This window comes from Chrysochloris asiatica, unplaced genomic scaffold (assembly GCF_000296735.1).
Source record: "Chrysochloris asiatica unplaced genomic scaffold, ChrAsi1.0 scaffold00056, whole genome shotgun sequence".
Taxonomy (NCBI): Eukaryota; Metazoa; Chordata; class Mammalia; order Afrosoricida; family Chrysochloridae; genus Chrysochloris; species Chrysochloris asiatica.
This window is the reverse complement of record NW_006408574.1, coordinates 13,057,321-13,082,350: the sequence shown is the minus strand read 5'-3', so window position 1 is coordinate 13,082,350 and position 25,030 is coordinate 13,057,321. Positions and strand designations below refer to the sequence as shown.

At 42.3% G+C, this 25,030-nt stretch overlaps 1 pseudogene; it reads left to right on the top strand.

The window, feature by feature from the left end:
* The window catches only part of LOC102817646, a 195,058-nt pseudogene extending 171,900 nt beyond the window's left edge, over window positions 1-23,158 (top strand).
* Window positions 23,159-25,030: the final 1,872 nt, after the last annotated feature.

The window sequence follows — 25,030 nt, the reverse complement described above, 5'->3', positions numbered from 1 at the left end:
AGTGATGAGACGTCTTCTCTCTTCCGCTCCCATTAGTAAAGTCAGACTATAGTTCTTCATTCTGCTCCAGAGACCTAGACTCTATGACGGGTGTTAGACTGTGAATGAAGAAACCACTGAGAAAGTCAACTGACAGACATCTGTTCGTCACCTTGCCTGAACGCCGAATCCAACCACACCAGAAGCCAGTCTCCCTTGGACTTTTCACTTGCATGAAGCAAGAAATTCAAGTTACTTTAACGACTTTGCATTTCCCTTGCTTGTAACAAGACAAGCATTAACTTACAATGTTGCTTCTAAGATAACAATGCAGTTAGTATGCATCTTTCTCCCTCATTATTATTAGTATTATATTATTATTATTATTATTAAGCACAGAGTGTCTGCTATGTCCTGAGCATCTGAAAAAAAAAAATTTTTTTTTAAATGAACACTACTCAGACCCTGCCCCTCAAAGAGGGTAAGCCCGACTTGTGAACGTGAAGAGCTTTGTACATCTGGGCATCAGGGAGCAGGGGATGTCACCACCAGAGAGGAATTTTAGAGAGAGGCAGATAGCATACACAAGTGGCCATACCAGTGAATCCCTTCATCTAATAACCCCCAGCTGCCCGGCTCCAGCTTCAGATTTTCCCTGCTGCCAGAGTCGCTCTCTTTTAACACCAGACCTCTCTCTCCTCTCCTACTTTGCTGTAAAGAGGGAGTGGAAGGAAGGATGATGCTGACAGACTCCGGAGCTATTGTGTGTTTCCAATATTCATCTGTACTGTGGAAAATGGCTTGAAATCCTCCAGAGAGGGTGCAGACAGAAAGGTCAACAATTATGCAAAATGAATAATGGGCTCAGAGCAATCAGGCCACGCAGCTGTAGCAGTGCGTTCTGCGAGATCCGCCTGCCAGGTGTCTGCATCCCTGTCCAGTGGCCTCGGTCAGGCCTCTGCAGTCCAGCCCTTTGTTAACTAGTAATCCTAGACAGTTCAGGAAGATCTCAAATGGAAGTGGTGAAACCAGAAAAGCCACAGCTCTGGGCATGGGGAAAGGTCTGCTGGATACTTCTTCTGAAGTTCTGTGAATGACCTGTTCTCAGAGGTAAAGGTTCAGCAAGGGAGCAAGAGGCAAAATCTCTAGCCAGATTTCAATGCAATCATGAAAACACTGAGACCACCTTACAGCCGCAGCCTCCACTGGGGTGGAAGCATCAGTAAAGCACAACCATACTGAGAACTTACTATATGAAGGTGTCTCTTTGGGGACTCCAGACATGAATCCTACACAGTGCCAGGAGACAGAGCAAACCAACCAACCAACCAACCAACCCATCAACCAGCCATCGAACCACTCAGCCAGCCAATGTGGGCTGTACAATGGAGAAGACAGACTGACTACTAGTATTATCCACAAGATAGGTGGCATTAGGATGATGAGGTGGGGAAAAGGAGAGAACTTTCTAGAACCTGCCCTCCTTCCACTCTGCTACCAAGATAGGAGCACCAAGGCTCTTCAGTAGGTAAAGCCACAGCTCTTGTGCCAGCATCTTGGCCAAATCCCTACTACAAGGAAAGAGCATTTCTATATGGCATTTGTATTTCAGATGTGGGATGTGGGATTTTTGTTTGTTTGTTTTATAATTTTTTCAATAAAAAATGATCCAGTTCTCTTCTGGCTTTTGATGCAAATTTCAAATGCATTTTTAAGAGAAAAAGGTTCAGGTTATCCCATGAGAACTCTGAGGGTTTTCTTTTAAGGAAAGAGTCCAGGTGACACACCAGCTAAGTGCTGAGCTGTGAACCGAAAGGTCAGCAGGTCGAACCCACCAGCTGCTTTACAGGAGAAGTATGTGTTTGCTTATGAAAATATGACAGCCTAAGGAACCCCATTTCTACTCTGTCCTATAGGGTTGCTTTGAGTGAGAATTAATTTGACATCAATGGGTTTTGTTTTGGATTCTCTTAGGGACACTGTTCTTCTGAATATAACCCAGCTCCTAGGACTACTTGCTCAGCATACAGACTGAATAAGCATGGTGAAAGAATACAACCCTGGTGCACACCTTTCCTGATTTAAAACCATTCAGTATCTCCTTGTTCTGTTCGAGCTGCCTCTTGGTCTATGCACAGGTTCCTCATAAGCACAATTAATTGTTCTGGGATACCTGTTTTTCACAATGTTATCCATAGCTTGCCATGATACACACACTTTGACTTTTTAGTCAAAAGTCTTTAAAGCACAGATAAACATCTTTCTGGTATTCTCTGTTTTCAGTCAAGATCCATCTGACATTAGCAATGATGTGCCTCATTCTACGCACTCATCTAATTCTGTCTTGAACCTATGACAGTCAATGTTTTTTTGCAGTCATTTTTCAATTATCTTTAGAAAAAATTTACTTGCATGTGATAGTTTCCACATTCTGATGGGTCACTTCTCTTTGTAATGGGCACAAAATGTGGATCTCTTCCAGTCAGTTGGCCAATTAGCTGTCTTCCAAATTATTGGCATAGGTGAGTGATCACTCCAGTGCTGCATAAGTTTGCTGAAAGATTTTAATTTGTAGTCCATCAATTCCCAGAGCCTTGTTCTTTGCCAACGTCTTCCTTCAGTACCATTGGCTCTTCATCATATGCTGTCTCTTGAAATGGTTAAACGTTTCTTCTTGAATCTTTATGGTGAGCAAATAATCTAATAAAATGGATTATATGAAGAAAAACATGGCATTAAGATTGGAGGAAGAACCAAGGAGGAGATCCAGGCAGCCAAGAAACATATGAGAAATGCTCATGATCACTAGCCATAAGAGAGATGCAAATCAAAACAACCATGAGGTATCATATAACACCAGCAATAACAGCAAAGATCAAAAAAGTTGAGGACAATAAACGCTGGAGAGGATGTGGAGAGACTGAGACACTCCTGCATTGCTGGTGGGACTGCAAAATGGTCCAACCTCTCTGGAACTCAATATGGCACTTCTTCAGAAGGTTGGAAACTACCTTTTGATCCAGCAATTCCTCTACTTGGTATTTACCCACAAGAAATACAAGCCATAACACAAGTAGATATATGCACACCAATGTTCATAGCAGCACTATTTACAATAGCAACAAACACGGAGACAGCCTAAATGCCCATCAACTGAAGAATGGATAAACAAACTGTGGTACATACACACAATGGAATACTAGGCTATCTTGAAGAATAACAAGGAAGCTACAAGCCACCGCATAACATGGATGAACCTTGAAGACATTATGTTGAGTGAAATTAGTCTCAAAAGGAGAAATACTGCATAGGACCACTGCTGTAAATGTCTAAGAAAAAGAACCCATACTAAAGGGGAGCAGGGTGGATTCTTTGCTGCTTAAGGGGATGTGGGGGATGGGGTAAGGGGAGGGAGGGGAAGATGGAGCACAGGGCAGAAATAGACACAGGATAGTTTGGGTGCTAGGGAGGGGGGTAATACACAAGAAAGAGGAGGGGAATGGAAGAACAAAGTGGACGGGTAAACACTAGGCAGGTTTGCATGGGCTAAGTGGGACAGAGGTAAATAATGATGTATGTACAACTTTGGAAAAACAGGGCTCTGGGATACAGGGATTGAGACATGGTTGGAATGGGAAAAAGGGGGAAAATAATGTTAAGATGCTTGGCTGTCTTTTGAATCTTGGTTTCCCTGGCATACCATTATAAAATAGACACTTGAGGGGGAGAGAAAGGAATAGCCAGAAATATCACCATAGAAAGCCTGTAAGTCCATCTTCTGCAGAGCTTCTGCATTACATAAGACCATAGGTGGAATACTGAACCGCATCCAGAATCTTCAGAGGTGGGAAATTTCCACTTAAAAGGACAAGCAGACCAGCCTGGAATGGCTAAAAGAACAGAAGATACTTCTTGAAAGAAAGACCGAGAGGAAAAATACAAAACAATATAGGCAGACCGACTGATTACTACAAGAACAAGCAAGTGACTCGCCCACGAGACATCAAGGCAAGTGATTGGGTCCCCTCAGGGCAAACCCCCTTCTAAGACTAAGACTCATTGGGAAACATGCTCTTATTGGTGACCACATTCATCACCAATTAGCGGAAGTGAGGGAAAAACAGCAATGAAGCTGTGAGCTAAGCTCTACAATGTTCAATAGACTTCTGTGTACCCGGGTGAAGACCTGGTTGGCCAGCAGTGTGGCAAGACCTAGGGACTCTTAGGCCCAGAGTCAGTGACATAGCCACAGAGGACTAGAGTGGAGAGTGAAGCATCCAGTCGACAAGAAGAGAGGACATCTGCACAAGAACACCCACACTTGCAGACAATACCCACTTGACCTGGCTTCAAACACTGGATGATCAGAGCTCAACCAGAAGAAGAAAGAAGAGGGGAAAAAGAGTAATCTGATACAATTTGATGAATTTGACCTACACCTATGGATGCAGTAGCTCAAAAGAGGGAACAAAACTTTGCAGCAAGGATCATTCCCACCCCCTTCATATACAGAGTAGACAGGGATGGGCAACTTGGACATTGGCTACCCAAAATGGGGGGGCTACAAAGGCAAGAAGTTACTGGCTTACAAGCTTTCAAGAGAGATCCTAGATCCAGAGGGCATGGAGGAAGGCAGACTCTCCACTAAGTAGTATCCAATATGTCTGCATGGGGCTGATGAAAGGAGATGTGGATAGGACTCGTGTGGTACAATAGTGAATAATTGTTATCAGGATTGACTGTGAGGGTTGGAAATGTAAAGGTAGACTTTCAAGTGTAGGAGCGGGACCATCAAGGAAGAAGAGCAGAGAGCGGGACCCTACCCAGAGAAGCAGTGACACCAGAGATGGAGGCAGAGACGATTACATGGAGACATGGAGTGGCTGGGGACTCTAGACCCAGAGAGGGAGAGGGGGGGCAGGCTTGCAGGGTATAACCATTGGTTGGGTGATGATGCATGGAGGGGATTGTAACCATGGCAATGAAATGATATACGAAAGGATGAATGTAAAACTAATGTTCTCCCATGTAAACTATCACATAATTCACATTAAAAAAAAAGATTGGAGGAAGACTCGTTAACAACCTGCAATATGCAGATGAAACAACTTTTCTTGTTGAAAACAAGGAGGACTTAAAACACTGAACTGTTGAAGATAGATGAACACAGCCTTCATTATGGGTTGCAATTCAGTGTAAAAAAAAAAAATCCTCACCATTTGACCAATAAATAACATCATGATAAATGAAGAAAAGATTGAAGCTGTCAAAGACTTCATGTTTCTCAGATCCACTATCAACACTTATAGAAGCAACAGTCAAGAAATCAAATGACATATTGCATTACACAAATCTGCTGCACAAGATCTCTTTAAAGTGTTCAAAAGCAAAGGTGTCATTTTGAGGATTAAGGTGGGCCTGACCCAAGCTGTGGTATATTGAGTAACCTCATATGCATGTGAAATTTGGACAAAGAATAAGGAAGACCATAGAAGAATTGATGCATTTGAGTTATGGTGTTGGAGGGGAATATTAAAAGTGCCATTAACTGCCAGAAGAACCAACAGATCTGTGTTGGAAGAAGTACAGCCAGAATGCTACTTAGAATCCAGGATGGCCAGACTTTCTCATGCTTTGGACATATTATCCGGAGGGACCAGTTCCTGGAGAAGAACATCATGCCTGGTAAAGTGGAAGGTTAATGAAAAAGAGGAAGTCTTCCAATGAGATGGATTAGCATAGAGGCAGCAACAATGGGCTGAAGCGTAACAATTGTGAGGATGGTGAGGGACCAGGCAGTGTTTCGCTTTGTTGTGCATAAGAGTTGCTATGAGTCAGAACTGAGTGGACCAACAGCACCACCACCAAAAAGGCTATTGTGATGACGATTACTGAGAGGTATCAATATGAGATGGGGCATACAGCAAGAAACCAGGAGTCCTGGTTTCTGGGACTCATTGGTTAAGTGCTAGGCTGCTAACCAAACCCACTAGTTGCTCCAATGTAAATATCTGAAAATCTGCTTCCATAGTTTACAACCAAGAAAGCCCTATGGGGTAGTTGTACTGTCTCACGTAGGATTTGCTATGAGTTTATAACTGAATTAATGGTACCCCAAAACAACAGTGAGGAATACCTGGTAAGGCCTGCAATCACAGACATGCAACATGATCCCTTGGGTTCATGTTTAAACCACAATATCTGTTTAAACCACAAGTCCCCTCAACCCTAACCCCAAACCCCATTCTGTGCCCCAGTACTCATCTGCAAGCTCCCTACCTGTTAGCTTCCGATTGGATTTGGGAACAGTAGGACAGCAGTGAGTGGAGAACGGGGCCATCAGCCCCTCACTGTGGGTCCCTGAAGACTCACCATCTCCTCTATCCAAAACCAGCCTCTCCAGGCAGCCTTTCTGCTCATAATCCCATAAAACAAGGACCAGTATTATCACACTTGCCCCATCTGCCAGTTTGCCATACTGTGGGGCCTAACACGGAGTCATCATAAGTCAGACAGTCACTACAACACTAGTATTTCCACTTAACAAATGAGGAAGTGGAGGCTTGAGTCAAATGTACCTAACATCTGAGTGGAGAGCTCAGAATGCTCCTACTGGCTGGTCTTTCCATCTCTTAAGATGTTACCTCCTTAGAAACTGCAGAACAGGAAGCACTGTGAGGAGTAGAAATCAATGCTGAAAACAAAAGAATTGAAATGCCCAAACGTGGTCTGATCTCTTTGGCTACTTTGGTTAATTTCTCTGAACAAAATAGAAGAAGTGTAAGTGAATCCACATCTCTCAGGTACACATGCATTTGCAAGTATCCTTTTACCAATTTGCAACAGGCAACCACGGTGTGAGTCTTGCTGGCAGGTAGGTGGCTTTTCTGAGAAGGCAGAGGGAGACTTTTATGACAAGAAAGACAGAGCTAGAGTGACTTTGACCCCTTATCCTCAGAAATGAAAAGGCAGCATAATCAAATGTACACTGAAAATATAACAGCAAACAAACTCCCAGGTGACATTTGGGCTGTGTGGCTCTTCCAGCTCTGTAACAATGGGTGCCTGTTCAGTTGGCTTTTCCCAAAGTCAGAGAAAGGTCTGTTAGCTAAAATGTCACAATGCATCTTATTTTCCATTTTCAGCCTGTGTTCCAAGGGGAGAGTGGCACACCGTCCTGCCCTCACATTCCACTTCAAAAATAACAACAGCAAAGTACAAAGAAAGGGAGTGGGGAAAGGAAGAGTTGTGAGCTGGCACAAACTCTCTGACTTTGGTTTTGCAGAGGGTACACGCTTTGGGTGGGATGGGGTGGAGAAGACTAGAGTGTGGCATATGATTTCCAAATCTACGTTCCTGGCAAGTCCCAACGAAGACCTTTGACCTATTTTGCACCCTCATATGGTACTCTGGAAACAGGATTGGAATTACACTTAGAAATTCAAGAATATTTGCAGGACAATTTTGTGGTTGTTACAAAAGGTCCAATAAACAGTCATTATTTTGGTAACCTGGAAGTTTGGGCCTGCCTCAAAGGAAAGCATGACCTTCTTCTTCTCTAAACTAGACCCACCACTTCCACATACAATCTGGCCCTGCCTACCTCTCCAGCTTCCTTTCTATTACTCATCCCCCATTCATTCTGTGAGCTGCTTTGTTGGCTCATTGCTCCTAGCAGAAGTTCCTCACCTATGTTGTTTCTCTTCCAAAAACATACTTTCTACATCCACATCACACCTACCCATACTTCTCTCTCCTTCCCATCTGTTCAACTATAACTTTTGTAGATCTGGGCCATGTCCAATCTCAGAGTCTACTTCTGGTCAGAGACACATACTCTTTCAAAACTACTCAAGTTCTTCACTACATAGCAAATTCTCACGCCACCATCTCTTCCTGATTCAGTAATTACAAGGGGCAGCCAACTGGTCAACTCACGTGCCATTGGAGTAAACTCTAACTCACACATTTACTCTTCTGTCTATCCACAGAATCTTGCCTTGTACCCATCAATAACAACTCAACTAATTCCCAAACAACTAATCCACTCACATTGTTGTTGTTAAGTGTCGTTGAGTTGGTTCCAACCCATAGTGACACTGTATAGGGTTTCCAAAGAGCAGCTGATGAGTTTCAACCACTGACCATGTGACTCAAACCAACTTTGCAGTCTAGCACATTAACCCACAGTGCCACACCAGGATTTCATCTACTCACATATCCCTATGCAAAACAACCTTTGCTTTGGTCATTTTCTTGAACTAAAGAGCCCTCTTCCTTTCTTAGCCTGTTTGAACCCTAATGATCTCTCCTAACCCAATCTTGATCCCATGTCTTTGCAAGCATTTGTGGTGGTAGTTGTGGTCAAATTGATTCTGATCCATGATGATGCCATATATGTGGAGTAGAACTGTTCTATAGGATTTTCAAGGCTGGGATCTTTGAGAAGCAGATCACCAGGTCTGTTCTCTGAGGCACCTCTAGTTAGCTTCAACTTGCCAACCTATGGCTACTAGTCTAGCACTTAACTGTTTGCACCACCCAGAGGCTCACGTTTGTATACTAGACTGGTGTTGCTGTTAGAAGCCTCCAAGTCATTTCTGACTCATAATGACACTAGACACAATAGAACAAAACACTGCCCAGCCAGGGGCATCCTCATATTCATTGTTACTGTTGAATTCATCGCTGCAGCCACTGTGCCACTCCATCCCATTGGGACTCTTCCTCTTTTTCACTGAACCTCCACTTTACCAAGCATGATGTCCTTCTCCAGGGACTGATCCCTCCTAATAATATGCCGAAGTATAAGAGATGAAGTCTTGCTATCCTGGCTTCTAAGGAGCATTCTGGCTGTACTTCTTTCAACACAAATTTGTTTCTTCTTCGGAAAGTCCATCATTTGTAATATTCTCCACCAATAGTATAGCTCAAATACATCAATTCCTCTACAGTCTTCCTTATTCATTGTCCAACTTTCACGTGCATATGAGGTTATTGAAAATACCATGGCTTGGTTCAGATGCACCTTAATCCTCAAACTGACATTTTTGCTCTTGAGCGCTTTATAGTGATCCTGTGCAGTAGATTTGCCTAATGTAATACATTGTTTAATTTCTTGACTGCTGCTTCCATGAGTGTTGATAATGGATCCAAGCAAAATGAAGTTTTTGCCAACTTCAATCTTTTCTCCATTTATCATTATGTTATTTTTTGGTCCAGTGGTGAGGACTTTTGTTTTCTTCACATTGAGGCTTTGATTTTTATCAGTAAATATTTTAAGTCCTCTTCACTTTCAGCAGGCAAGGTTGTAGCATCTGCATAGTGTAAGTTTTTAATGAGTTTTCCTCCAATGCTGATGCCACATTCTTCATCACATAATCCAACTTCTAGTAATATTTGCTAAACTCTGGTGAACACCTTTCCTGACATTAAGACATTCACTGTCCCATTGTTCTATTTGAATGACTGTCTCTTGGTTTATGTACAGGTTCCTCATGAGTACAATTAAGTGTTCTGGAATATCCATTCTTTACAGTGTTGTACATAACCTGTCACAATCCACACAATTGGAAGTCTTTGAGTAGTCAATACAGCACAGGTAAACATCTTTCTGGTATTCTCTGCTTTCAGCCAAGATACATATCTGATGAGTGAGTGCCTCCAGTTCTGCGTCAGTTTGTTGAAAGATTTCAATTTGTATTCCATCAGTTCCCAAAGACTTGTTCTTCGACATTGCCTACAGTGCACCATGGACTTCACCCTTCAGTACATTGGTTCTTGATCTAATGTTACCTCTTGAAATCATTGAACGCCAACCAATTCTTTTTGGTACAGCGACTGTGTATTCTTTCTATATTCTTTTGATGATTTCTGCATCATTCAATATTTTACCCATTATTATTGATAAATGCTGTCAAGTTGGTTCTAACTCACAGCAACCTTGTATAGGATGTCCACGGAGTAGCTGGTGAGTTTGCACTGCCGACCTTGTGATTCAAACAAATGTTGCAGTCCAGTGCTTTATCTATCCCACAGCACCATACCAGGACTCCATTTTACCCATATAATCTTTCAATATTGCAAGTTGAGGCTTGAATATTTTGTTTAGTTCTTTCAGCTTGAGAAATGCTGAGCATGTTCTTCCCTTTTGGTTTTCTAACTCCCGGCTTTTGCACATTCCATTGTAAGACGTGACTTTGTCTTCTCCAGCTGCCCTTAGAAATTTTCTGTTCAGCTCTTTTACTTCCTCATTTCTTCCATTTGCTTTAGCACCTGTGTGCTAGTAAGCAAGTTTAAGAGTCTCTTCTGACATCCATTTTGGTCTTTTCCTCTTTCTTATCTTCTTAGTAACCTTTTGATTTTTTCTTGTATGATGTTCTTGATGTCATCCTACAACTCTTCTGGTCTTCAGTCATTAGTGTCCAATGCATCAGATATGTTCTTGAGATGATCTCTAAATTCAGGTAGTATATGCTCACGTTTTAACTGGTTCTCATGGATATGTTTTAAGTTTCTTCAGCTTCATTCAGCCTGAACTTGCATATGAACAATGAATAGTTTATTCCACAGACTGCTCTTGGTCTGGTTTTGGCTGACGATATGGAGCTTTTCCACTGTTTCTTCCCACAGATGTAGTTACTTTGATTTTCATGTATTTCACCTGTGAGGTCCACGTGTATAGTCATCTTTTATGTTGTTTTAAAAACATCTATGCAATGAATAAGTCATTGGGCTTGCAAATATTCTATCAGACAATCTCCATCTTTTCTATTACCAAGGTTATATTTTCCAACTACTGATCCTTCTTCATTTCCAACCTTTACATTCCAATAGCCAGTAATTATCACTACATCTTGATTACATGTTTGATAAATTTCAGACTGAAGTAGTTCGTAAAATTCAAGTTCTTCATCACCGGCTTTAGTGGTTGGTGTGTACATTTGAATAGTAGTGGCATTAACTGGTCTTCCTTGTGGGCATATGAATATTATCCTATCACAAACAGTGTTATACTTCAAGATAGATCTTGAACTGTTCTTTTTGATGATGAACGCGATGCCATTCCTCTTCAATTTGTCATTCCCTGCATAGTAAACCATGTGATAGTCAGATTCAAAATGGCCGATACCAGTCCCTTTCAGCTCACTAATGCTTAGGATGGACTCCTGATGTGGTGCTGTAGGATAGGCATTGGGCTACAAATCACAAGGTTGGAATTTGAAATCCACCAGCTGGTCCTTGGAAACCCTGTACAGGGTCACTATGAGTCAGAATTGACTAAATATCACTTAACAACAACAACAATGCCTAGGATATCCACCTTTATGTTTTCCATTTCACTTTTGACAACTTTCAGTTTTCCTAGATTTATACATCATACATTCATGTTCTGATTATTAATGGATGTTGACAGCTCTTTATCCTCATTTTGAGTTGTGCCCATCAGCAAATGAAGACCCCAAAAGCTTTACTGCAGTCAACTCTACTTTGAGGAGACAGCTCTTTCCAGATGTATTTTGAGTGCTTTCCAACCTGAGGGGTCATATTCCAGCACTATCTCTGATAATATTCTTATGCTTTTCTGAATGTTTCAATACTCAATATTCTGGTGCTATCTAACAGTGTTCCATTACTATTCATGAGGATTCCAGTGGCTACGCATTGAGGAGTGGTCCATCTTTCTTTCTTCCTAGTTTGTCATAGTCTGGAAGTTTAGCTGAAGTCTGTCCACCACAGGTGACCCTACTGGTATTTAGAATCCCAGTGGCATAGCTTCCAGCATCACAGAAACACAGAAACCACCAGAGTATGACAGACTGACAGACTAGTGGTATTATTGTTGTTGTTGTTGTTAGGTGTCACTGAGTCGGTTCCAACACAGCAACACTATGCACAATGGAATGAAGCACTGTCTGGTCTTGTGCTAAACTCATAATCATTGTTACACTTCAGCCCATTGCTGCTGCCACTGTACCAATCCATCTCGTTGGGGTGTTCCTCTTTTTCACTGACTCTCCACTTTACCAAGCATGATGTCCTTCTCCAGGGACTGGTCCCTCCTAATTAAATGTATGAAGTGTGAGAGACAAAGTCTGGCCATCCTGACTTCTAAAGAACATCCTGGCTGCACTTTTTCCAATACAGAATTTTTTGTTCTTCTGATAGTCCATGGTACTTTTAATATTCTTCTCCAACACCATAACTCAAGTGCATCAATTCTTGTAGGGTTCTCATGGACATGATGTTATTGAAAATACCAAGGCTTGGGTCAGGCACACTTTGGTCCTCAAGCTGACATCTTTGCTTTTGAACACTTTAAAGAGGTCTTGTGTAGCAGATTTAACCAATGCAATACGTCATTTGATTTGACTCATTATAAATTGTTGTTGTTGTTAAGTGCTGTTAAGTCAGTTCTGATCCATAGCAGCCCTGTATAGGGTTTCCAAGGAGTGGATGGTGAGCTTCAACCACCAACCTTGAGGTGCAAACCCACTTTGCAGTCCAATGCATTAGCCCACAGTGCCATAAAATTTTAGAATTTTGTATTCTCACAAACATTTACGTATTTAAGCATGTCAACAGTTCTGTGTGGACTTTAACATGATCCCCATTTTCAGATGAGAAAAATGAGGCTCACAAAGTTAAGTGACTGGTCCCAGGCTTGTAGATGGCAGATCAAGACTTGAAGCCAGGTCTCTAATTTCTCTTGCAGGTCTGAACCTTTGTGGTTCTACCATTCTATTCAAAAGGCTATGCCAGAAAGGAGAGGAGAATGATTATGTCATTATAAAGCTGCAGAGATAAAGAAAGCTGGCCAATGCTCTTCCCTTATTTGCAAGGCTGTATTATGGCCCATTGGAAATGAACATTATAAACATTAGCTTCAGCAATGTAACATAACAGCAGCTTCCTTTATTATCGTTGTTTAAACATTGGATAGTAAGCAGTTATACCTCATCCAGCATATGTTCTTAGTCAAACATATATCCTCTATGAAAATTTTATGGGGTTGTCTTTATTAGGTGTTATTTATTCAAAAGGCAGAAGGTGCCAACGTGTGGAAAATAATGAACAATACTGGACTGTGGAAAAACAGCTTAATTATGCAAGTCAAAAGAGTCCTTAGGCAGACAATTGCAAAGGTTTAGTAGCATTCAAAAGTCACTATTGCAAAGATTGGAATGGAGGTGGGAAACTGGCATTTATAATCCTGGCATATTCAAATAATATTGAATTATTGTAAACTCCTCTTATACAGAGTCCATGAAAATGCAGGGTTATCTACTTGAAGCTTGAGAGTGACTATCAGCACAAAAAGGGCATGTTGAAGTGGGAGGAACACATTTCTATATAACTGAATCCCAGCGCTGCCACTTTACCACCTTGATGACCTGGAACACCTTCAGTCCTTTCTTTGAGCCTCCTGGTTCAAATCTGTGAAGCGGGGATCATAATGTTAAACTCACCTGAAAGTTTATTATTGGGAATATGAACTCATAAAACCAATGTGAAGAAAATCTGGAACATAGTACATACTCATGAATACATACTATTAATATGTAGTATTCTTTTAATATTATTTTTATATTAGAAAGAAAATGTGTGTTATTATAGCGTAAGTCCTGGACTGCTAACCACAAGGCTGGCAGTTCAAACCCACCAGCTACTTCTCAGAACCCTATATAGGATCGCTATGAGTTGGAATCAACTTGATGGTACTTAATAACAACAATTCTTACACTAGCTTACATTTATCATCTTTGCCTTATCATTGGTTTTCAAAGAGAACTGTGGATGAAGTTATAGAACATCTGAGTGAGTGGATTCATCCTGTTTCTATTCAAGACTCTTTCATTCTTCTCTGAAAACATCCTTTGAATTTTAATCTTTTAGCCCCCTGAGGGGTTCCTGGATGGTTCAAAGGGTTTGAGCACTCAGCTGCTAACTGACAGTCTAGAGGTTTGAATCCACCCAGAGGCCATTTAGAAGAAAGCCCTGGCCATCTACTTCTGAAACATCAACCACTGGAAAGTCTATGGAGCACATTTCTACTCTGATACACATGAGGTTACCATGAGTTGATAAGTCAATTCTATGAGGACTGGTTTGCTTCTCTTTGGTTCCTGAGAACAAATGGTCAACTCTTTTATTAGGAACAGAGAGGTTCAAGATAAAGAGAAAGGTAAAGAGACAGGAAGCAAAGTTCAAAGGATATGGAGACTATCAACATATGAAGATGGTCTTCCCCCACTTTTGATCCTAACGTGGATCCAACTGGACCAGTTCTCAACTAGAGATGAGTTTGCTCTGCAAGAGTTATCTGGTAATATCTGGCTGTAACAACTAGAGGGAGCTATTGGTGAGTGTACTGTTCACCAACCTACTTAGCATAGGATGGTTGCTCACAACAAACAATCATCTGGTCCAAAATGTCAATAGCACAAAGCTACAGAATTCAAATGCTCCAATTCAATCCAAGCAGAATTTAGTGAGTTTCACTCTAGTGTAAAGCCCTGTAGTGCTGCTGTTACTATAGCATAAGTCCTGGACTGCTAACCACAAGGTTGGCAGTTCAAACCCACCAGCCACTCCTCGGAGCCCTATACAGGGTCACTATGAGTTGGAATCAACTTGATGGTACTTAATAACAACAATATGGTTCCACCTCATACCAACTCTGTGTAGGGTTTCCGAGGTTGTAAATTTTTAAAGGAGCAGAAAGCTCCATCTTTATCCTATGGAAGGGCCGATGTGCTCAAATCACTGACCTTTTGGATAGCAGTTCCATGCTTACCCTACAATGCCATCAATGCTGCAAAGCTCTTTACTAGCTTCTTGGAAAAATCGTCCAAATGGTTCAGAAGAGCTGAAAAACAGGAAAGGAATCTGGCAGTTGGTGAGTTTGACATTTATGTGGAAAATTCTTTTGTTGATGGGAACACTGATTTCCCTAGAATTAAATTTACAGGAATTCATTTGCAATAGGATACAGTAACGGTTTATGTCAGAGGCAGTTTATAAAAATTGCAAGTTTCAAGGAGTAATTAAAAGAAGTCTTTATATGCAAATTACCAGCTTCTCTGAGCTAGCAGCTATCTCTGCTTAGAGTTGCCTGGAGGGGGAACTTTTCACTTCTCTTTAAACATTAATTGGAAAGTTAGCTACTTCTGACAAGGAAATAAAAGGACAAGAAGTTTTTAGTTTAAGGTTGTTGTCATTGTTTCTGTGGAGGGAGTTGAGGAATTTATTTTTCCTCATTTTAATTCCCCATATCTGAATGTGTGGGGTTTCTTCCTTTCCTTTAATTCCTATCACTTTAAAAAGGGGCAAAAATAGTTAGTGAGGGGTGGGAAGGGTGGAGGGCGGATGGCTAGAGAAGATGTAGTTCTCTCTCCCTCAGTGAAGACAAGGCCAGAAAAAATGTCAAAGAGAAAATTCTCCCAGTCTCTCGGCTCCCCTGGATAGCTTCACATGGTATCCATCTCTCCACCCCATCTGTGCTGCCTTGGTTCTGTGTCTCATTAGCTCCTTCAGATAAGCACTGGACTGCTAAACCATAGGATCAGAGGTTCAAGTCTACCAACCTCTCAGCAGGAGAAAGATGAGGCTTTCTGCTCCCACAAAGATTTACGGCCTCAGAAACCCTATACAGGGTGGCTATGAGTTGAAACCAACTCCTGAGCCCTTAACTACAATAGCAACATAGCTCAAAAGGGATTGTTTTGAAGACACACTTGACCCTGGTATAGCCAGAGTATAGCCAGTAATCTACCAAAGAAACTACCAGTTGCTGGGGACAGCATACACAGACCCTGGGTTGATCAGTGGCAGCCCCATTAAACCACCTCTGAATATAATCAGTTTAACCCAGATGCTCTCCTTCCTCCTGAAAGTATATAGGAATATGATAATTTGGAACAATGTAGCATTTTAGGTATAGCTAAATGAAGCCCGATGCCTGAGATCTTGCTCACAAACAAAAGTTTGCAAAGTGTACAGAGACAGCTTGGCTCCTTTCAGGAACCTTGCTTTATGTTATGTATCCTTAAAAAACCGCACGTTGCTACTCTAGATCATTTAAGCCTAAAAATTAATATATAACAGCTTGGTTGAACCTTCTTTTTCTGTAAAAATAAAAATGTTAGATTGTTAAGAAAAAACTATGAAAATATCTTAAAAGTTGTTCCTGTGAATCATTATGTCCTGTTTTGAATGATTAATCACATCTCAGTTCCGTATCCTGTCTTAATCACATCCTCCCTAAGTGAATTACATCCTTCCTTTGTAACAAATCCCTCCCTAAAAGAGAGAATAAAAGGCTGAGGTAGAGTGAATTCTGCATGCAATGCTGGGCAATGCTGGGCAATGCTAGGCAATATGTTTACAGATCTGTCTACCTGCCAGTTTGCATCATATCTGTGTGTCTGTCTTTTTTGTATATATTTCGTCTCTCTCTTTCTCTACCACTTTCGCCGCCAGATCTCTCTTCTTCATGACACCCACACTTCCTTGTCGAGGCGGGACCCTGACATAGGACCTCGACAACCAGTAAGTATAGCTGGTAATCTACCAAAGAAACTACCAGTAAATATAACTGGTAATCTACCAAAGAAACTCCATGCATGTATTACACCCACATGCATGTTGCCGGTAGGTGTCCTTCATTCAATTCTGATTCATAGTAGCCCCATGTGACAGAGCAGAAGTGTCCCGTAGGATTTGCTTCATGGTATTCTTTATGGTAACAGATCGCCAGGACTTTCTCCTGAGGAGCTTCTGGGTGGATTCGAACCAGTGGCCTTTTGATTAGCCACTGAGCACTTTTGTGTTACACCATCTGAGTTTCTTTCCGCATGTATAGGGGTTAGGGTTACAACACATATTTGGGGTTTGTTGTTGTTGCTAAGTGCCATCGAGTCAGTTCCAATCCACAGCAACCCAGTATAGGGTTCCTAAGAAATGGCTGGGAAACCTTATGGTTCAAACTGACCTTGAAGTCCAGCGTATTATCCTGCAATGCCACACCAGGACTTCTATATTGGAGGTTGTTGTTGTCATTGTTAAGTGCTGTCGACTTGGTTGTGACTCATAGAGACTCTGCTTAGGATTCTGAAGAGTAGCTGGTGAGCTTGAACAACTGTCCTTGCTATTCAAACCAACCTTGCAGTCCAGCACATTATCCCTCAGTGCCACTCCAGGAGTCCCACATTGGGGGTGGTAGGGGTTGTGGTGTCCCATGGAGTCAGTTCCGACTCATAGTGACCTTGCACAGGGTTTCTGAGGCTGTAAGTCTCATCTTTCTCCCGTGGAACTCAATTCAATGCATAGCACTGACCCTGCATAATGTGCAATGTGTTCCTGCTCTCTTTTTAGGCCCTAGAACACCACAGCTCCCGCCTTCCTTAGAGCCTTTGCCCAGAGTGTTTGCTCCACTTCTGCAGAACTCGGCGCCTCTGGCTCCAGTCCTGGCTCCTTCTGCTCCCCTATGTCTCCTCCAACTCGCCCTCCCCATAACTGTGTTATCTAAATGGTCTTCATCCATGAACGCTAAGAACTCTTTCCCATTTATAAATTTAAGCTGATAGTGATCGTTCGCTCCACACAAGAATATAAGTATTCAAGGACAAAGACTGTCTCTGTTTAATTTCCCATCATATATTCAGAATCTAACTCTGTGCTTAGCATAAAATAGAGGTCTGTAGAAATTATCGTCATTCTTGTTGTTGTTGTTGTTGCTGTTAGGTGCCATTGAGTTGATACCGACCCATAGGGACCTTATGCACAGCAGAACGAAACACTGCCCAGTCCTGAGCCAACCTCACTACTGTTGCCACGCTTGAGTCCATCGATGCTGCCACTTGGCCAATCCATTTCATTGGGGATCTTCCTCTTTATCTCTGACCCTCCACCTTACCAAACATGATATCCTTCTCCAGTGACTTGGCCTCCAAGGAGCACTCTGGTTGTACTCCTTCCAACACAGATCTGTTTGTTCTTTGGCAGTCCATGGCACTTTCAATGTTTTCCTCCAACACCATAGCTCAAAAGCATCAACTCTTCTCCAGTCTTCCTTATTCACTGTTCAGCTTTCGCATGCCTATGAGGTTATTGAAAATACCATGGCTTGGGTCAGGTGCACCTTAGTCCTCAAGCTGATATCTTTGCTCTTCAACATTTTAAAAAGCTCTTGTCCAGCAGATTTGCCTAATGTGATACTTTGTTTGATTTCTTGACTGCTGCTTCCATGAGTGTTGATAGTTGATCCAAGAAGAATGAAGTCCTTGGCAACTTCTATCTTTTCTCCATTGATAAGAATGTTGTTTATTGGTCCAGTGGTGAGGATTTTTGTTTTCTTTACATTGAGATGCAATCCATACCAAAGGCTGTGCTCTTTGATCTTCATCAGTAAATGTTTTAACTCCTCTTAACTTTCAGCAAGCAAGGTTGTATCATCTGCATATCACAGGTTGTTAATGAGTCTTCCTCCAATCCTGATGTCACATTTTTCTTCACATAACCCAGTTTCTTGGATTATTTGCTCAGCATACAGGTTGAATAAGTATGGCGAAACAATACAACCTTGTCACACACCTTTCTTAATTGTAAGTCATTCAGTGTTCCCATGTTCTGTTCGAACAAGTGCTTCTTGGTCTAGGTACAGATTTCTCAGAAGTACAATTAAGTGTTCCAGAATATACGTACTTCTCAATGTTGCCCATAGCTTGTCATGATCCACACAATCGAAAGCCTTTGTGTAGTCAATAAAGCATAGGTAAACATCTTTCTTATATTCTCTGCTTTCAGCCAAGATCCATTGGACATCAGCAATGATAACCCTTGTTCTGCCACAGAATAGGTTTCTGACTCATGGTGATCCGATGAACAACATAAGTAAGTGCTCCCTGGTCCTGCTCCATCTCATCATCATTTGCAGATTGGACTGCATGATGCAGAGGGTTTTCATTAGTTGATCACTAGGTCTTTCTTTATAATATTAGCATTAGAGCAACATGTAAGACTCCACTGACAGGCAGGCAATAGCTGCACATGAGATTCATGGGCTAGAATGGAACCCAGATTTTCTTCAAAGAAGGTGAGAACTGTACCACTTTTCACCACTTGCTTACATATCAACTGTGTGAAATGAATGTGGATGGTGAGTGGCTGAATTCTCTGAAGGACTGAGAGAGTGGATGAATGAATACTGACGTATTGCCTCTTCGAATCATATTCTTCATGATCAAGACAAGATCTTTTGTCACCTCATATTAGCATATGTTAATTGCAAATAGCCATACATCCCTTGTGTCTCTCTCTATTCATGTCTTCTCTCATCCATTTGAGAATCCCTTATGTACCAGGAAAGGGGCCCTGTGATGCTGTAGGTTAAACACTAGACTGCTAACTGCAAGGTTTGCAGTTCAAGCCCACTAGCTGCTTCTTGAGGGAGAAAGATAAAACTGTCTGCTCCCATAAAGATGTATAGCTTTGGAAACACTATGCAGGATTGCTATGAGTCAGAACCTACTCCATGGCACATGGGACCAGTTTGGGTTTCAGCTGTTATGTGCTAGGAAGGAGCCCTAGTGGTGCTGTGGGTTAGGTGTCCGGATGATAACTGCAAGGTTGGTGGTTTAAACCCCACCAGCAGCTCTGAAGGACAACAATGAGGCTGCCTGCTCCCATAATGCTTTACTGTTTTGGAAACCCTATGGAGCAGTTCTACTCTGCCCTGTGGCATCGCTAGGAGTAGGAACCAATTCAACGGCAGGGGTTAGGCTTTGGTTCCTACCAAGCCTTGTTCAGATTCTATCCTTTTGAACTGAGACATAGTAAACTCAATTCCAACTAAAATCAGGAAGCATTTAACAAGATGGCAAACATTCCAACCTATATGCATTGCTATGTAAATCCATCCCTCTTGCATATGCAATTCACAAGGACTGAGAGTTCTTTAGTCAAACCTGTTGCCTCCTCCAGTCCCTTATACTTTCTGTTAAGCTGGAAATCCCAGTAAAGACAGAGAACTTCTACCAGGTAGAAATGTACAAAATGGATAAGGGAATTGTTTGTGTGCGAGATGAAGGCCCAGAGTACCTGCCAGCTTTGTTGTCATTTTCTAGAGCAAATATGATCAGTCCAGCCCCTTCTCCAAACACACTGCCTACAATCCCAGGACCTAGCTTCTGTGATTTGTCTTTCATGGGTTAGTTTCATGGTAACCAACAAATGTTCAGACGCTCTCTAGCCAAACTTGTGGATGTCATTTGTGCTTGTGTTCTCTTCTGTTTCCCAAACTTTGTAGCCTAAAGGAGTTCTTTCTAAGAAGAACTAGAATGACTCAGCTCTCATCTGCTTGTTGAAGTTTCAGCATTCCATCAAGTAGAGCTCTCCTCCTTCCCAGCTGCTTCCCACGTGGAGATGAGACTCAGGATAGACAGAACTGACCTCTTGGTCTGTCTGGGTCTTTCCATCCCACAATAGGTTACTCATAGTAGAGATCAAAGACAGCGATAAAGTGGTGAGACTGGAACAGAATTCAGAACTGCTGTCAAGGTCAGCAGGATATTTTTGGTGCAGGATCGCCCTAGGTGAAATGATTTTAATTTGCCAATTTGCAGAGATAAACAATCCCCCACCGTGAAATCCACAGTGGCACGTGGCCCTGATGAGCTGCTGCATTGATAAAGCAAGTCAAACACAAGCACTTGTAAGACCATCTCGTGGTGGGGGAAGGCCAGGGGAAGAGTTGTAATGTGGTTAATGGCATCGGAAAGCTGATCTCACTAATTTTACAATTCTCTTTTACGCATAGGTTATCATACTAATTAGCTACATCTGGAATATTTGTCATTTTAATAGAGCGATTTCACATTTCCCTTTGCTTTAGTTCTGCAGCCTTCAACCTGATGTTCAGGAGTTCCAATGAGTTTTAACACCCAAATGTTATGGATGACTTGAAGCAACTCATGGAGTGGGAAGGCCTTTGAGGATGATGTGGAGGCTTGAAAACTCAGATGTGTCCATTACAAGGGCAGGATCTGTCATGTTGTGTTGGAAGCTGCTGTCAACTCCCTCCCTGATTCATGAAGACCAGATGCTCCTGCGCCATCCCATGAGCAGTAGCAAGTTGGACAATTGTGATCCATTGGTTTTACAGTTGTTAGTTTTTAGAAGTAGATTACCAGGTCTTTCTTCTTAGTCTGGCTTAGCTTTGAATCTCCACTGACACCTATTCAGCATCCTAGCAACATGCAAGCCTCCACTAGCAGATGTGTGGTGGGTGGGCATGATTAGTAGGGAATTAAACCTAGGTTTCCTGCAGATTGCTCTTAGGTGCCCTCAAGTGGGTTCCGACTCATAGCCAACAAGCACAGAAGAGCAACAGAATATTGTACTGCTTGACCCTGTCCCACCCTCACAATTGTTGCTAAGTATGAGACCATTGTTGCAGCCACTGTGTTAATTCACTTCATCAAGGGTCTTCTCTTTGTCACTGACCCTCAACTTTCCCAAGCATAGTGTTCCTTTTCAGGAACTGGTCCCTCCTGATACCAGATCTAAAGTACATGAGATGAAATCAGACCATCTTCTACTTCCAAGGCCGTACTTTTTCAAGACAAATTTGTTTGTTCTTTTGGCAGTCCATGATGCTTTCAATACTCTGCACCAACACCACAATTCATATGAATCAATCCTCCTACTATATTCCTTCTTTATTGTCCAGCATTCATATGCATCTAAGCAGAGTGGAAATACCATAACTTGGGTCAGGAGCATCTTAGTCTTCAAAGTGACGTCTTTGTTCTTTAACACTTTAAAGATGTCTTGTGCAGCAGATTTGCCCAATGCAATAATATGTCACCTAATTTATTGACTACTGCTTCCATGAGTGTTGATTGTGGATCCAAGTAAAATGAAATCCTTGGCAACTTCAATCTTTTCTCTACTTATCATGATGGTATCTATTGGTCCAGCTGTGAGGCTGTGGAAGGAGCTGCTTTTTTTGTGTCCCTGGACTCTGAGCCCACAGGGCTCACCAAGAAGGACCCCGTGGCTTCATTGGACACCTATGCTCACGCCCTGCTTGCTGGCCAGGGTCATGACCGCTGGTTTGACAAATCCTTCACCTTAATTGTCTTCACCAATGGGAAGCTGGGCCTCAGCGTGGAGCATTCTTGGGCCTACTGTCCTATCTCAGGACATATGTGGGAGTTTACTCTGGCCACAGAATGTTTTCAGTTGGGCTACCCAGCAGACGGCCATTGCAAGGGACATCCTGAGCCCACACTGCCTCAGCCCCAGTGGCTGTACTGGAACCTTCCAGACAGGATCCATCCATCCATCTCTCTAGCCCTGAGGGGACCCAAGACCTTATCCGCAAACATCAACTGCCATGTCTTCCCCTTCTCCCATTTTGGCAAGAGCGTCATCAAAAGTTGTCATCTCTCTCCATACAGCTTCATCCCGATGGCCTTGCAGCTGGCCCATTTCCAGGACAGGGGTCAATTCTGCCTGACTTAAGAGTCGGTCATGACTCGCTTGGTTCTGGAAGGCCGGATGGAGACGGTGCAGTCTTATATTTAAATGAGGCCTGCAACTTTGTGAGAGCCATGAAGAATGACGAGAAGAAAGATGCTCAGTGCCTCGCCCTCTTCTGCCTGACAGTGGATAAGCACCCGACCTCTGAAGGCGGCGATGAGTGAGCAGGAGGTCAACCGGCACCTCTTCACACTGTACCTCATGGCCCAGTTCCTCCGCCTACAGTCGCCTTTCCTGACCCAGGTTCACTCAGAGCAGTGGCAGCTGGCCACCAGCCAGATCCCTGTTCAGCAAATGCACTTGTCTGACATCCACAATTATCCTGACTCTGTTTCCTCTGGAGGTGGAATTGAATCTGCTGACGACCATGGTTATGGTATTTCTTAGATCTTCATGGGGACGACATGATCACCTTCCATATCTCCAGCAAAAAATCAAGCCCAAAGATGGATTCTCACCAGCTGGGGCAACACATTGAGGATGGGTTGTTTGATGTGGCCTCCTTGTTCCTGGCTGGACAGGGCCTTAGGTACAGGGGATGGGGGTAAGTGAGAAGGACTCAGGATGTAAGTGTGGAGCCTTCTCCAGCCAGATGGACAGCTCCAGGGATCCCTCAGCTTCTACCAACTTCTGAGCCCTTCCATCAGGGAGCTGGTCACCCTCAGGAACCAGGCATCTTCAGCTGGTGCAGGACAGGGGCAAACTGTTAGGAAATTCCATATCTGGACCAATAAAAAGTGTGTGAGAAAAAAAAAAAAAAAGTGAGAATTCTACCACAGACTCCTACAATGGGAGCATTATTGTTGTTAAGTGCCATCAAGTTGATTACAACTCATAATGACCCTGTATAGGATGTCCAACGACTAGCTGGTGGGCTTGAAAATCATCTTTGTGGACAACAGTCCAGTGTTTATCCCACAGCACCATGCCAGGATTCCATAAAGGCAGCGTGAACATGGGCAGTTGATGTCATATCTCTCTGAAAGTGATTTCTCTGTGAAACTGAAAATACAAAATGTTCACTGCATTCTTGTGGTGGGCCTCAAAATAACTCTCTCCCATGCCTGTGTGAGGAGCTCTGGTAGCGTAGTAGTTACAAATCGGACTGCGAACCGCAAGGTCAGCAGTTTGAAACTACCAGGTGTTCTGCAGGAGAAAAATGAGGCTTTCTGCTCCCGTAAAGATTTACAGCCTTGGAAACCCTGTACAGGGTCGCTATGAGTCAGAACTAACTCCACAGCACATAACAACAACAACAATGCCTTATGTGTAGTTCAATATATGGTCCACATATAGAAACAATAAAGCACAACTAATTTGTTTCTGTTCTTCTAACAGTTGTAAGATTCATGTGAGCATACTTTGGAGGAATTGGTTTAGAGACATTGGGGAGAATAATTTATATGCAAAAGTTTCAAAAGATTCCTTTCTTTTCCACCACTTTTGGGCAAATGAGCAGTTGGGGAAATGGCAGAGTAGTTGAAGCTGATGCTTCTCAAAAACATAATGGAGTGAGCTAACAATATACCGTGGCTTGAATTGAAATCATTACTCTTCAACACTTTAAAGATGTTTTTGTGCAGCAGATTTGCCTAATGCAATACATCGTTTGATTTCTTGACTGCTGTTTCCATCAGTGTTGAAGGTTGATCTGAGCAAAATGAAGTCTTTGAAAACTTCAATCTATTTTCCATTTATATGGATGCTGTTTGTTGGTCCTGTGGTAAGGATTTTGTTTTCTTTACATTGAGGTGTAGCCCATACCCCAAAGCTGTGGTCTTTGATCTTTATCAGTATTTTAAATCCTCTTCTCTTTCAGCTAGCCAGGTTGTATCATCTACATATTGCCGATGTTAATGAGTCTCCCTCCTATCCTGATACCATGTTTTCCTTCATACAATCCAGCTTCTTGGATAATTTGCTTCGCATACATATTGAACAAGTATGATAAAAGAATACAACCCTGGCCTCCACTTTTCCTCATTTTAAACCATTCAGTTTTCTCTTGTTCTGTTTGAAAATCTGCCTTTTAATCTATGTACAGAATCCTCATGAGCACAATTAAGTATTCCAGAATATTCCCCACAATGCTGTCCATAGCTTGTCTTGATCCACACAACCGAAACTCTTTGCATAGTCAATAAAGTACAGGTAAACATCTTTCTGCTATTCTCTGCTTTTAGCCAAGATCCATCAGACATCAGCAATGATATCCCTCATTCCACGTCCTCTTCTGAATCCAGATTGAATTTCTGGAAGTTCCCTGTCTGTGTATGGTCGCAGTCTTTTAAAATCATCTTTAGCAAAAGTTTGCTTGCATAGGATATTATGTTGTCTGATGATTTCCGCATCCCACTGAGTTACGTCTTTTTTGTTGTTGTTGTTAAATGCTGCCCAGTCAGGTCCAATCCATAGTAACGCTATCTAGGGTTTCTGAGGAGCAGCTGGTAAGCTTGAACTGCCAACTTTGCAGTTCAAACAGCTTTGCAGTCTGGCACATTAACCT